General features: G+C 37.9%; 1 protein-coding gene across 3 annotated transcripts in view; it reads right to left on the bottom strand.

The window, feature by feature from the left end:
• Positions 1 to 13,651, bottom strand: part of LSAMP (limbic system associated membrane protein) — a 791,240-nt gene that overhangs the window by 231,947 nt on the left and 545,642 nt on the right. The gene's annotated exons all lie outside the window — the stretch shown is intronic.

Here is a 13,651-nt window from a genome sequence, read left to right as displayed (position 1 = left end):
ACAATAAGAAATCTAGATTGAATAAATACCCAAGTTCCATTGATTATGATTACCAAACAGCTGGATAAAGTAATAGTGCAGAATATATTAGATTTCAAGCAAAATACTTGACAGAACCCATTTTTGTAATCAAAATGGAATATGTGGAGTGGGATATGGCACAATGGATTTATAACTAATACATTTTTTAATAATTTTTTTAAACACTTGATACCAACTTGGGGGATCTAGAAAATAATATTACTATTACATTAACTGATTATAACAGAATAATATAGCTTAACCACAAAATAGTAAATAATAACCAAAAATAGAATTCTATTAGGTTAGGAACAATTATTTATTTATTCCCTTTTATTGCTCTTGTTGTTTTATTGTTGTAGTTACTATTGTTGATATTGCTGTCATTGTTGTTGGATAGGACAAAGAGAAATGGAGAGAGGAGGGGAAGACAAAGAAGGGGTAGAGAAAGATAGACACCTGCAGACCTGCTTCATGCCTGTGAAGCGATTCCCCTGCAGATGGGGAGCTGAGAGTTCGAACCCGGATCCTTTCTCAGGTTCCTGCACATTGCACCAAGTGTGCTTAACCCACTGTGCTACCACCTGACTCCCCATTAGGAACAATTTAATAGTAGACTTGTATCTAGAACATCAGATCTACTTCTCAACTGACATATGTAGATAAATCTTCCCTCTCCATCATCTTGTACTGTAAGGGAAATCTCTAGAGAATAAATGTTTTGTTTAGACTTTTTTATAACAAGAATTTTAAGATCATTGACATATTATAATGCTTAAACAACAAAACAATCCACATGTAACTAAAATGTATGGGGAATAGACAGCTCATTAGCCTTGTTTGAGAAATCATTTCCCTTTTCTTTTTTTTTTTGGCTGACTATGATCTCAAAGCCACTGGCAGTATGGATTTTGAAAAAAAGAATTAAATCATCATAAACTTACTACATTGAGGTTAAAGTCATATAAAATTATTTTTGTTTATCCTTCAAAAATTTTTCCTTTCATTGCAATTCTCTCAGGGAGGTTTTTCGCTTCTCCTCACAGGATTCCTTCAGAGTATTTTTAAAAGATTTTTTTAAATATTGTATTTATTTTTTCCCTTTTGTTGCCTTTGTTTTTTATTGTTATAATTATTATTATTGTTGTTACTGCTGTTGTTGTTGGATAGAATAGAGAGAAATGGAGAGAGGAGGGGGAGTCAGAGAGGGGGAGAGAAAGACACCTGCAGACCTGCTTCACTGCTTGTGAAGCAACTCCCCTGCAAGTGGGGAGCTGGGCTCAAACCAGGATCCTTATGCTGGTCCTTGCACTTTTCCACCTGCACTTAACCCACTGGGCTACCACCCAACTCCCAGATTCCTTCAGTTTTTAAGAAAATAACCCAGGTCCTTCAAATAAATCCTTCTCTCCATTGTTTCCGGTCATCTCTATCAGGAACAACAAAATAGACCCCTTTGTGGGTCCCCATAGGACCTTGCCCTCAACCTGGATCAACAATGGTAGAGAATGTTCCATCCTCCAAAGGGAGGATGGACAACACACTCTATGATGCACCTGAAGAAGATGGGTCGATACTGGGGCAGCATGGAATGTTCCTACTCAGGACCATAGAATGTGAGCTCAGATCTAGAGGGATGTAGAGGTCACACAGGCTCCTAAGCTAATTATGGGCCCCAGATCACATCAAATTGATGGGGTTAGAGTAATATTTATACCCCTTTCCCATATTAGGGAGCTACTCTCTTCCGTGATCCAGCTTTCTGGTCCTTTTCCCAGCCATGACATAATTTTCCCAGACAATTCTTCTTCTTCTAGCGTTTGCCCTTCTTCCGTAGCCAGTCAACAGGTCAGGTTGAAAGCTGTCAGGAGCTGCTTGTTGCTGGCTTTGAAAGTGACTGGGATCCATGTGGATTCAGTCGGCTAGGAAGGATCGTCAGTTTCCCCAATGAATGGGTACTCATGGGATGCACCACGAGAAGGAATAATTAGGATTCACCTGCATATCAGATTTCAGGCTCAGGCAAAAACAAACAAAGAAAACTAAAACACTAGTATAGCTACAGGCCTTTTGAAATATAACTAACATATGCCTACTAGCTATGTACAAAATGGAGGACCCCCCCCCCCCCCAACGCTTCACCTGCACTATTCCAGCCATTAGGTCCATGATTGACCAACAGTTTGTTTGGCTTTGTATATTAACTCTCTTTTCAGCCACCAGGTTCCAGATGCTAGCAGGATGCGACCACATTTCCCTGGACAGACAACCCCACCAATGTGCCTTGGAGCTCTGCTTCCCCAGAGCCCTTCCCCACTAGGGAAAGAGAGAGACAGGACTGGAGTAAGGATCGACCTGTCAAGGCCCATATCAAGCGGGGAAGCAATTACAGAAACCGAACCTTCCACCTTCTGCATCCCACAATGATATTGGGTTCGTACTCCCAGAGGGATAAAGAATAGGAAAGCTATCAGGGGAGGGAGGGGATACATAGTTCTGGTGGTGGGAACTGGGTGGAGTTGTACCCCCTCTTATCCTATGTTTTGTCAGTGTTTGCTTTTTATAAATATATAATAAAAGATACTAATAATAACAATCATTATCATCAAGTTATAGAGGAAAAAAAAGTACAGTGGCAAAAATTTGACTGAAGAGTGTGCTATTTGAGCTAAAGTGATCAGATAGCATTCAGTAAGATATATTTACTTGAGCCTTTAATGATAAAATGGTATATGACTATGTTCATATGCATGTTTCTTTGCATATATGTGCCTATATGTATATATGTAATTGTGTATGGGTGTATGGAAAAACATGGGACCCAGATTTTCTGGTAGTATCCTTAGGTGGGATGAACCTTGTCAGTCTTGAGTAATATAAAGCAGGGCACTTCTTAGCTGCACAACCAGTGCTATTTTAAATCAAATAATTCTGTTCTGTGGGTCTTTCTTGTGTATAATGGCATTTCAATGGCATCTTTCATCTCCATCAGTAGATGTTGGTTATATTCACGCAATGGTGACAACTAAAATGTCTTCAGACATTGCTAAATGCCCCTAGAGTTAACTCCTACCTGAGAACAATTAAGCCAGAGCTAGTGTGAGAGGAAAAACTAGTAGAAGACGGTAGTGATGGGATTGAGAGTGACTCAAGGCCATATTATTTCCTGGATCTTATTCAAGGAGATACTGGAAGTCATTGGAGGGTTTCAATTTGAGTTGGATTTATGAGTTTAATTGGGTTATTTATTTATTTATTTAGTTAGTTAATTAGTTTTCTCTCCAAGGTTATTGCTGGGGCTTGGTGCAGGCTCTATGAGCCCACTGCTCCTATGGCAAAATTTTTCCCCAATATTTTTGGATAGGACAGAGAGAAATTAAAAGGGGAGGGGAAGATAAAGAGGGAGAGAGAAAGATAGACATGTGCAAACTTGCTTCACCACTTGTGAAGCTACCTCCCTGCAGGTGGGGAGTCTAAGGCTCGAACAGGGATCCTTGCTTGGGTCCTTGTGCTTTGCTACTATGTGCACTTAACTCAGTGCACCACTACAAAGCTCCCTGGGTTGATGTTTTCAAATGGGCATTCTGATGCCTCTGTGAGGAGTGATGGGATTAGAAATGGGAAGTTTAGACTATTGGAATAATTCCACAAAGAGATAATGAAATTGGAATAGTTTAGCTACAAAGACGGTGAAAAGCCAGTGAACTCAAAAGTATTCAGTTAGGAACATTGGAAATACTTTGGGTTGTAGGAAGTCATACTTGATGAAACAACCTTTTCAGCTCTTACTATTTAAAATGAGATCCAGGGGCGAGCAGTGTGGTTATCGCCTGTGAGTTTAGATGCATCATATCCAGGGTCACCAGAAACAATGCAAGTCAGAATCTGCATAATTTAATAAGATCCCTAAAGCAATTATCAGATGTGTAAATGTTTAAGAAATAAGCCCTAGACTGGTTTGCCATCTTATTTATCTGGAAAGAGATGCTCCAAAAGAAAGAGTAATTTGTCCATTGACACAGAGAAGATGAGGGTCAGAACTAGAACCACATCTGTCTCTTAGTTCCAAGTCCTTCCAGCATTATTCTGCTTGGCAGAATAATGTGTCTCTCCTGTTAGACTTTCCTTTCTCATCCAGAGATTGCAAGTTTGTCCCTTAATTTACAAAGGACAAGGAAAAAGCACCCTTCAAAAAATGAAAGATTGAAATTTCTCTAGGGAGGAAGAACGAAAGACCCATGATATCAATTTAAAGCAAAAAAGCGTTTAAAAACCAATTACCAAGCTGTGTCGCTGCTGCTCACAGGACTGGCATCTTATTCCTGCTCAGAGTGTTAACATTGCAAATACAAAATAAATCCCTTGAAAATGATGCCAAGATTGGGGTGTGGGCAATGACAATGAGACACAGAGATAGGGCCCTGCTATGAGGGCTGGCTATTTGGCTGTATATCTGGTGACAGGAACATTCCAGATCTCAAACAGCAGGATTTGCAACTTGAACCTATTCCTTTTCCCTTTACAGAAAGAGATTTTCAGAAATCACATCAGTCTGTGTTCCTCTTGTCTTTATCATCATCTTCTCTGGCTAGCCCAGACATGCTGCTTTCTAGTTCCCTAGGGAAGTGGGCCATTTGTCAAATTCTCTTCTTCTCAAAGCCTAAAGTGCAAATAGCTACTGTCCTTTTTTGGCAGCTCCTGCAGAGCTAATTTGCTGTGCTTATCCCAATATGTGGGCTCCGCCATATCATAAATTAGAGAGCCTGCTTTGGTGGATGAGCTTGAGGGGAAAGAAGGATAAGAAAAGTGATTCAAATCCTCAAGGCTGCCTTTCATTTGACAAGATACCAATCTCTAACTCTAAGCCTTGGAAGTACAGAGCCAGTCCTGCCTCCTTCGAAGTCTAGGAGTGATTTGGTGAATCACTTCTGCTGAGGGTTTTTTCCCCCCCTAATTTCCTGGAGTTAGCAGGCTTATAAAGGACAGATAAACCAACCACTGTATGAACACAGTGGTTGGCGGGCAGGGAGGCAGCCATAGGCTCACAGGAGAAGTAGGATAAAGCTGAGTGCCTTTTTAGGACTGGATGTGAAACTGCTCCTCTCTGCAGGGAACTGGCCCTGAAGCACACAGCTTCTGTCATTGCACAGCTGTCATCTGCCATTAGCAGGTTCCTGACAGGGACATGTGGAGTTTCCTGGTGATTCTTCCCAGTAACTGAAGCTGGACAGAGTTGCAGGTGTGTGCATGTGCACGCATGTGAGTGTATGTATGCTTAGAAAGAATGTAGTCTGTTTATGTCAGGAAGAACAACAAAGAAAAATGAAGAAAGATTATGGATTCGGATTCTAAAGGATCTCAAGGAAGAGGAGCAATATTTAAGTCAGAGTTTTCTTCTTGTTACTAGGGACACTAAAATAAGTCATTGCATGCCTCTGATCTTCATTATTCTTTTCCACAAATGGAGAAGAGCATAAATATATGACTTGTTGAATTCTGAGTTAAGTGCCAGGCTCATGTTACTAGTAGATCGCATTGTGTAAGTGTAGCAACACTACCCTCCATCTTCATAATAACCTCACAATATATCAACTAGTTCTCCTCTTCTTCTTCCTCCTCTTCTTTTTATAGGTAAGGAACCTGAGTCTTAAATAAGTTAGGTACATTTCTTTCACAATCTCCATAGAAGGGATGATGGAGTCGGAGTTCTATCTCAGGTAAGTGACTGTCATGATTCAGCCCCACTGTTGGTAACAAGGAATGAAAGGACTCTATAAATGGCTATGTACAGAGAATGACTATGAGCATGCTGAAATGTATACATGAAATGTAAACTGCATTCTAGTTTTCTGTGTCCCAAAGCAAGATGGTTATGTGTTCTTTGTCACAGAAAGGAGCATCTGGAATAATGGTTCCCATAGCCTGATCTGTACCTTCTGATGATATCCATGCCTTGCAACAGGTAGGACAAAAAAAAATTTAAAAAAAGATGCAGGATTGATGGCATAGCAGTTGCATGGGGTATAGGGTGTGAGTCAGATGGAACATACATTTTCCAAAATTGTTTATAGTTCACTAACTTGCTCTGAAATTCTGCTTTTTTCGTGTCTATCTATCAAACACCAAATAAAAGGAGCCCTCAGGCTTCAATCAGAGCAGTATTTGGGATTTCCCTGCCTGTGCATAACTTTCCTGGATGCAGTCCCTCTGGTCAAGGCTCAAACACAGCATTACATGTATGAGTATTTCTTGTACTGCAGGTTTTGATGTCAGGATTTGAAGCCTGACACCCCATGCCTCCTTGAGGACTGATGTGTTGGACTCTCAAGCATGAGATCTTGAGTTTGAATCAAAGCACCCTGTGCACCAGAGAAGTTATGGTTCTCTCTTTCTTGTATAAACAAACAAATATTTTCCATTGTACTTTATCTTAGTGCAACTCTTTGAATTATTAGTTACCAGCAATAAAATAAGCAATAATATCAATATTCACAACACATCTATTCTCTATGACAAAACAACTCTGTACACACATATGTTCACTGATTCCAAAACACTTAACCAGCTGTATGTAATTGCATGCCACACTATAAACAATTCTTCTTTTTAATATTTTAATTGATTTATTTAATGAGAGAGCTACAGGGAGGGAGACCAGAGCTCTGCTTAACTCTGACTGATGGTGATGCTGGGAATTAAACCTGAGACCTTACAGCTAGAAAGGAAAGTCATTTTTGTAGAACTATTATGCTGTCTCCCCAGAACACTATGCATAATTCTAAGAGGTTACTCCTTGTAGTAGTTTTATGCTACCACTATAATAAATTGTCACAAGTTCAGAACAGTAAACCAATTACATTTGGCAGATAAAACACCTAAAATGGATCTCAGTGGGATTATGATCAGTGACAGAGGGCTTCACTCACTGTGATACTCTAGGAAAGAATCTGTTTCCTTGTCTTCTCTAAGTTCTAGAAGCAGACTGCAATCCTTGGTATATAATATCCTCCTCTATTTTTATGCTTTGTAGCATCTTGATATTCCTCTCCCTAATTATAATCCTTATTTTTGTCATCAGCTTTCTGTCCACCCTCATTCTGACTCTCCTGATACTGGCTTTACACAGATAATCCAGAAGTCTCCCAATTTTAATGGTTTCACTTAAGCATATCTGAAATACTCTTTTTGGAAAATAACATAGTCAAACATTCTGGAGATAATTTTTCTTGGACATTATCCTTTCTACCACATTCTCCTTAGCCATAGCTCATTTATTATAGTGTTCTTCTATATCTCCTTTTTGTTTTTGAAATCTTTTTAAATATATAGATATATTTAAAGATTTAATTTTAGGAGTGAGAGTGGAAGGGAGAGGGAGAGAAACATGAGTGCTATTCAGCTCTGGCCTTTTTACTGGGGACTGAATACTAGCATCTAGGGGACCTCAGTAATAAAAATCCTATGCTTTAACAAATCTAGTAATCTCCCTTGCCCTGGTTCTAAAATTTTCAGAATCGAGGGTTGGATGGTAGGCTCAGCAGTTTAAGCCCACATGGCGCGAGGCGTCTCGCAAGGACAGCTTAAGAATCCTGGTTGGAGGCCCTGTCTCCCCACCTGCAGGGGGGTCACTTCATGGGTGGGCAGTGAAGCAGGTCTGCAGGTGTTTGCCCTTCTCTCCCCCTCTTTGTCTTTCCCTCCTCTCTCAATCTCTCTCTGTCTTATCCAATAACAGCAATGACAATAATAATAACAACAAGAACAAAAGCAACAAGGGCGACAAAATGGGAAAAATGGCCTCCAGAAGCAATGGATTCGTAATGCAGGCACCAAGCCCCAGCAATAACCCTGGAGGCGATATATATATATATATATATATATATATATATATATATATATTCAGAATCAGTAATATATTCTTTCCATACACATTCACATTGTGTAGAATGATCAGAAATGAAGCTCTTAATATCGTCTCCATTAATATTTGACCCCAAACCAGCTAGAAGGTAGCAAAGTTGGTAACTGTTGATACTATGTGTATCCTATTGGCACATACACCCCAAGTTTGGGAGTTTTTAAAGACTTCTGCTCCTTAAATCATTGACTTCAAGATTAGAAAAACTTGGAGTTAGAGCGTGAAAAAAATGAAAGAATGTCAGAGAATATTTTCCTGGTGTCAGACAGAGAAGAACATAGAAGATTAGGAGAGAGAAATGAGGAGGCAGCAAGCCAGGCTGAAGGAAACTTTGGCTGTCATCTGACAGGCCTTCTGAATGTGCAGGCTTGGCTGCCTGGCCATGTGTACTGTGCACCCTACACTACTCTGTACAGTGTTGGAGGAACAGGAAAACACTCTTCCAAAAAAAGCATCCAAGTGAGCCCACAGAATTAAGAGAGAGAATTAGATTAGAGAGAAATACTAGCCAAGGTTTGGTATAGTTCTATCTGTGTGGAGAAAATATGCAGACAAAGAAAGTATACAGAGGTCAAGTCAGACTGAATTTCTGTGTCGCAGCTACAGACAAATGTCCTTTCTACTAACATTTCCTCCTAAACTCACATTGGCTGCTTGCCTCTGAATTATGTCCGATATTTCAGTTATACTATAAACTCTGGTGCTTTATAAGCTTTTATATTGGCAAAACCATTAGGGATTAAGTAGGACACCTAAAAGATCTATTATAAACAATGTTTAAAGGAATAAGACTCTATTTCACTGTGCTGAAACCCAGTTCAAATACAAAAATTCCCCCTTTAGCTAAAAAAAAAAAAAAAAAAAACTGGAATGAAGGAAAGATGTAAACATATTACTGTTAACTGTGGATTTTGTCCTGTGTGTTTTAATACAGACATGATCACTTTTGGACTGCTGCTTCTGCTTACAAACCTTTTGCCCTCAGCAATTTTAATGCAACAGCAATAATGACAACTATCTTTGAGAAAAAGCTTAGCAAGTCATGTACTATGGGGGGCACTTCATGAGTATTATATCTTTTATTCCCACACCAATCATGAGACAGTCTTACCCTCCCATCATATATTTTTAAAAATATTTATTTATTTAATATTTATTTATTTATTCCCTTTTGTTGCCCTAGTTGTTTTATTGTTGTAGTTATTATTGTTGTCGTCGTTGTTGGATAGGATAGAGAGAAATGGAGAGAGGAAGGGAAGACAGAGAGAGGGAGAGAAAGATAGACACCTACAGACCTGCTTCACTGCCTGTGAAGCGATGCCCCTGTAGGTGGGGAGCCAGGGGCTTGAACCGGGATCCTTAGCCAGTCCTTGCGCTTTGCACTTAACCCGTGCACTTAAGGACGTGCGCTTAACCCGCTGCGCTAATACCTGACTCCCTGTCCCATCATATTTTAAGTCATGATATGGCCGAAAGATGCCTTTTCTCAGCATGGACACACAGTAGCTCATGTTAAAACTCAAATCCAGGCTATCTTACTTCCTGACTCAGTTCTGTCTTCATAGATAAACTCCAAAAATCATATAGTATATAAGATTTCTTCTCAGATTACTTGATAATAAAAGCAAGATCTAATTATATTTTATTTGACTATAGTAATACATGAAACTTCCCACACATTGCCTTTCAAAAGTCACTTGGGTTTGTTGTACTCAAATTTCAGTCTCTAATTTATTTTCAATGTAAATAAGACTGTCCTGAGTTTAACAGTGCCTCTCTACTCACCATAGATAAGTACTAGCCCCAGAATCATTGAATATAAACTTATTTGGAAAAAGTATTCTTAAAGAGGTAATTATTTATTCAAAATAAAATCATCCTGGATTTATGGTGAACCCTAATTAATTTCTTTAATTAGTGCTCTCAAAAGACAAAACAAAGGAAGACTTGACACAACCAGATATAGAGATACAAATAAAAGACTATGTGAAGACACAGAGAGAGATAAGTTATGCTGTTATAAACTAAGGGGTGTCAGGAAGCACCAGCAGCTGGAAGAAGCAAGAAAGGATCACCTTGAGCAAGAGCCTTCAGAAAAAGTGAGGAGCTGCTTACCTCTTGTTTTTTAATATCTGCCTTTTATAATGGTGAGAGAATAAGTCTGTTACTTTAAGACACCAAGTTCATGGAAATTTGCTGTAAGGTCACGCATAAAAAAAATTACACTGGTATCTTTTGATGGTTACTTAATTTTGTCAGTTTGTCAAATACTATTGAAGAAAACTATAGTTTTTGAGGAGAATTTGGTCTTAGGAATGCAGCTTTGTGCCTTAATTTCTTACGGTACAAATTGAGATAGCAAAATATATTGGAATGTTTTAACAAGGTTTAATAATGCTAAATGGATACAGATAATGTAAGCAAATGTACGTCTAATTATATATATGTACATATTTCCATCATCAAACTGTGTGTAAATGTTATATAGACACAGAAGTATGCACACATTACTTGTAGCATACTTCATTGATCTCTTATGAAATAACAGGAAAACTAATTCAATAGAGTGTCTACCAATAATAATATACAGAAAACTTTGCTCTCATCCTGATCAAACATGGGAATGGTCCTTGAGAATGTTCTTGGACTCAGTTCTTAATTCAAAGTTGCTTACTACAGAGCTCTTAGTTTGGAGTAAGAATGAGTTAGGAAACTATAAGAAATAATGTATGGTTGGTTAGTCAGTAAGTCCTTTAAATTTAACAGCTACTAATGCAGACTGCCTTTAGCATGACTAGCACAAAGGAGACACTCTCTCATTGACAATGACATATGAAAATAGCTAGGCTGCTGTTAATGGGATTAGGACTACTAGTGGTAACAGGATAATAATACTATTATTGATGATAATGATGACAAATATGGTACACATAGTAGGAAAACACCTGGTAATCATTTCAGCTTTGCCAAATTTCATGGAACTCTCATAGAAGACAAAGGTCTCAGAGAAATGAAAATTGCTTATCTTGCTAATTCCATGGCTACTGAGAATCGGTTTGCAACCAGAATGTTACATTCAGTAGCTGATATGAAAAATGTATTTTCAAATTCTGCTAAACAACTTCTGACCTACCTCTTTAAGAAGATTCAATTTAGAATCAAAGGGAAGTAACTTTTCTTACAGACTGGCTATGGTAGAAGCCAACTAACCTTCCTCTAGTAATCAGTCACTCTCTGGGTATGTATTACAGTAGGGTAAGATTTTTCATTATAGCTATTACCAGGTAATTGCCTTAATAGAACTACAATGTGGACAGGAACCAGAGTTGAGTGAACATTAGTATACATTCTTAAAGGTTTAGCAACATTACACACTTGCCTTACCAGAGCTTCCAATATAAACAGATGTACTGTAGATGAGTCAATTTAAAGTGGGGATATGATAATGCATTCTTAGAGGATTATCTCCTCTAACAATAATGAATAACAGAAGTGTCAAGTAGGAAATTCTAGTTACTCAGCTATATAAAACAAATTTTCTTTTTAGTCTGACCTATGGGAATTGCAGGGATAAATTAGTAGGGACATACTTTGAGTCTTCTAGTGGTTTTTTAGTTTTATAGAGCGACACCGGGAATTTTCTCTACTGATAAGATATTCATATTTAGGAAGAGGATCAAGAAATAGTAATAGTGTTATTCTCATTTGTTCTCTGAATTATGCCTGCATATCCTTAGTTTAAGAGAGGATTTAAGTCCAGAATACATTTTTCTCTAACAAAGTGTAAAAATAATTTCTGTAAGAGATTAGAAAAAAATTATATTAGATGCAGGATTAAAAAAAAAAAAAAACAGACAAACAGGGAGCTCAGGTAGTTTCACAGCACCAGACATATGCTACAGACTGAATTGTGTTTCTCTAAAATCCATATGTGGAAGTTATAATTCTCAATGTGATAGTTTTGGAGGCGGGATCTTTCCAGGTAGTTAGATTTAGATGAATTCATGGCAAGTCCTTCCCAGTAGGGCAGATGCCTCCATAGGAAAGACACTAGAGGTCAGGAGACAATTTACACAAAGACTTCAACCTGTAACTCTAGTAAGCTCCTGTGTTCTAATCTCAATACCATATTGTAGCACCATGAATGATACCTAGGAACTCCATGAATGATGGAGTAGTACTTTGTTGCTTCTCTCTCTCCTCTCTCCATGTATGTAGGCTAACAATATTGGACTGGAGAGGCTTCTGGAAAAATGAGAGTGTTGTGCAAGAGTAGGTTCCTGGGTTCATTTTTCCATGTTACATTTAAAACAAAAATCACCAGAGTTAGCAAAATAGCACACTTGGATAATGTGTTCATTTCCAATGTCAATGACCCCAGTTTGAGAACAGCCTGACCACAAGAGTCAGGAAGGAATGAGGAAAGCTTCAGTGCTATTATGTTTTTCCCTCTCTTATTATTCCTCTATCATTATGTGAAAAAAATAAGTAAACCACGGGTGATGAAGCCCTGAAGATGTCCAAGATTATTTACCAGACAAAAGTAGCAAAGACCCACCAACCCCACCACTTAATCTCTCTGAGTGTCTAAATTCTAGTTATCTGATGAATTTGTGTCCACATGAGTGATTATAAACTATGGGCAGACAAATCTTTGGTACTATGTGTTATATTTGGAATGACATTTGTTCAAGAGTGAAATACTAAACCTTTATAAAAGTTATAATGTTTTATGGCATTACATAAGTTTTCAGGCATGCATCATTGAACATGTAAACATACTGCACTCAGTTCACCAGCAATTTAATGCTAACATTCACATAAAACAGACTCCCTTATTCTGACTTACCCACACCCTCCCCCTTTCCACTAATGGATCTTTTAGTCCAAATATTTTTGTTATTGTTACTCATCCATTTGTTTATTCTCTCTCTATACCACATGTGATTGTAATCCTATGGCTTTGTATTTCTCTTTCTAACTTATTTCATTTAACATAAAACTTTCTACAGTTGATGACAAGTTGGAGTTTGAACAGTTTTTCCATGACTTTAATTTTTTACTTATTCATTTTGGGGGGATGGGAGGAATTTTTTAAGCATAAAACATCTCTTAGATTGTCCTGTAAAGACTAATTTGCCATAAGTATCTTCCCCTCTGCCATTCAAATCCCTCATTCCCTCATCTGGATCTGTCTTTCCATAGATGAAACAGAATAAAATCTCAGTGACCAGAGCAAAAGTTTTAAACAGACTGATGCCATTCACAGACTGACATTTCACTTATTACTAGAATAATACCTTGAAGAATTATATCTGATTTTCATTGATACACTTTGATATTTGTCAAATTAATTATTAAAGTTTTTTATTTTCCTTCTCAATGCATTACATTTTAACACTTTACTGAACAGCAGAGAAATTCACAATTAAGAAATCATTTGATTTTATAAAACATTTTTGGTTTTTGAGTTGTTGACCAACTTGAGAAAAATACCTGCTTTGATCCATAAAATGAAGGCAAGTGATAACACATGCAGAAACTAGTTAGGCTTCTCGTTTGTTGTAGCAATAAGTCTGCATCTTATGAACATTTTTAAATGAAATGTGGTAGCTTTATTGATATGTCTTTTGAGAGCATCATGCCCCTATTTAAACTACCTGTTTAAGTGTTTTATTAAAAATCAATTGCAGTCTTAGTACACTGGCAAGCTTG

Source organism: Erinaceus europaeus, chromosome 9 (genome assembly GCF_950295315.1).
Source record: "Erinaceus europaeus chromosome 9, mEriEur2.1, whole genome shotgun sequence".
NCBI classification, from domain to species: Eukaryota; Metazoa; Chordata; class Mammalia; order Eulipotyphla; family Erinaceidae; genus Erinaceus; species Erinaceus europaeus.
Note: the sequence above shows the minus strand (reverse complement) of the source record. Positions and strands in the feature narration are given on the sequence as shown.